Source organism: Ailuropoda melanoleuca, chromosome 7 (genome assembly GCF_002007445.2).
Source record: "Ailuropoda melanoleuca isolate Jingjing chromosome 7, ASM200744v2, whole genome shotgun sequence".
In the NCBI taxonomy this organism is placed as follows: Eukaryota; Metazoa; Chordata; class Mammalia; order Carnivora; family Ursidae; genus Ailuropoda; species Ailuropoda melanoleuca.
In genome coordinates this window covers 83,263,534-83,266,106 of record NC_048224.1, presented here as the reverse complement: position 1 = coordinate 83,266,106, position 2,573 = coordinate 83,263,534, and positions in this window count along the sequence as shown.

Below are 2,573 nucleotides of genomic sequence, written 5' to 3'. Positions count from 1 at the left end.
AACTCCCATAAAACAAAACATTGTTCTGTCCTACATGACTCTCTAGTGTCTAGCCATATATACATGTAGGTGAAAATCTTCTCCATAATCAATCATCTGAGCCTAAAATCTGTCTCCGTTTTACATAGGAACACAAAAATAATACAAGCTGAATTATCCAGGAAAGCAACTATGATGCAAATTGAGAGACAATTATAATTTGTTTTGTTTAAAACTTTACTAAGGATTGTTCACCATTTTATTTTTTTAAGGTTTTATTTTATTATTTTTTTTTTAAAGAGAGAGAGTGCACAGAAAGTAGGGGCAGAGGGAGAGGGCGAGGGAGAGAGAGTCTGAAGCAGACTGTGTTGGGTGTAGAGCCTGACACAAAGCCCAACATGGGGCTCGATCTCACGACCCTGAGATCAGGACCCAAAGCCAAGAGTCAGACGCCTAACCAACTGCACCATCCAGGAACCCCTGTTCATCATTTTAGAAAATTATGCCACCGACAGCAAGGCCATGCAAGGAATTTGAGTCTCAAATAACAACACACCTGTACCTCGTATCTGTCGTATTCATGGTGAGTCTACGTACGGATGTGCATATATGGGAATGTGTATACTTATTTAACCTCTTTATTAAAATGTCAAATATAAAGTAAAAGATAAAATAAGTAGTAAGTTAGATAAATAATGAAATGTAAAGTAAAAATACTGATAACATTGACTATTGCTTTACTTCTCCTAAATCCAAACTTCAAAGTTATAAGTAGATATACACGTGACACTGCTTCACTATGTCTTCGAGTGTGGTCCCGTTCAAACATGTATTAACATATCAAAATGACATTATTTTTGATAACTTAATCTCCTTTTACCAACACATTATATAGCAGCTATAGCATTATATTGATTGCGTAGAAATTTTATATACTGTTAAGTTATTATATATATATATGTATATATATACTTCAAGATATAAAGAGAGCATTATAAAATGTTTACCACGGAAAGATGTATCTGGGTCCAATATGGTTAGGAACCATTTAATCAAGCTTAAAATCTTCACAAACCTTCCCTAAAAAAGCTACTACAGTACATGCTTCATTTCACAAGAAGAAAAGTAAACCTAGAAGGAAAGTCTAGAATATGAGAAGCAACAAGGAGCACAGAAATAGCTAAAAAGTATGTTAGTAAATATAAATGAGTATATATTAATATATATCTTTTATGCTTATTTAAATATTTTATTTCAACATACATTAAAACTTTACATGTAACAAAACCAGTAAAACAACCCATTTGAGGAAACAGTGGATTTGTATATACTACAGAATAAAGTATGCCAAACTGATATTGTGTTCAAAAAGAGGATAGAAATAGAAATAGAAATAAATAAATAAATAAATAAATAAATCTGTTAAAAGAACAGAAAAATAATATATAATTTCCAAGCCAGCAGAGAAAATGATAGTGCTCATGGGACTCTTTATTTAACCATTAGGAAGCAGAAGACGGGGAGGACACAAAGAAAACACAGAAGAAAGAAGATACAACTAAGTGTAGAAATACGTCTAAATAGATGAGGAATCACAACAAATATAAGTAGATTATAGCTATAAAACAATAGAGATTATCAGAATGCGTAAAAAACGAAGTCTAATTCTATGCTGCTTATACATGACCCATCTAAAATATAACTGCACAGAAAGACTAAAAATAAAGGGATAAAAAATGATACATGCTAAATCAGATGGGCAGAAAAAAATCGTAATTGCGAAAATAAAATGAACCAAAATAGAATTTAAGGCAAAAAGTATTAACCAGGTAAAGAGAGACATTGAATAATACTAAGAAAAAATGATTCAGGAAGAAAATATGCCCATCTTTGACGTATATACTGAAAAGCTTACCCCTCAAGACATAGAAAGCATTATCTTACTGAATTACTAGGAGAAATCGACAAACTGACAATCTCAGTGGGCGATTTTAAACTGAGAGCTCAAAAAATAAAAATAAAATAAACTGAAAGCTCAAATTCAAAATGATTAATAAGAGTACTGAAGAGTAGAACAACAAAACTAACCAGCTTGATCCAATAAATGTGAATCGACTTGTGCACCAAATAGAAAATACACATTCTTTTCAATATACATTCAATATACATTCTTTTAAAAACTGACCACATATTTTATCACCAGAGTTCAACAACTTAAAAGAACAGCTATTTTATAAAACATGTTCTCTGCCCATGATAAAAAAAAAAATGAAATTCAAGAATAAAAGGTAGCTTTAGAATATTTGGAAAGAAAAAAAAATGTACTCCTAAATAACTCTATGGATAATAGAGAAAAGCATAACGGAAATTAAAACACTTGTAGAGAACTGAACAGTAGTAAATGCAGTAAACGTAAGGCCCTCAGGAAGTACTTACTGAATGAGTAAACCAGCATCCAGAGCTTTTGAGTCCCAAGCTGATGGCTTTCAATTGTCATTATGAAGAATACCAAATTGAAGTACATGAAAAACAATCTATAAAAATAAAAGACCAGGTAAGCTCTAAATAAAAGTAATAATTTTCAACCTGTCAGG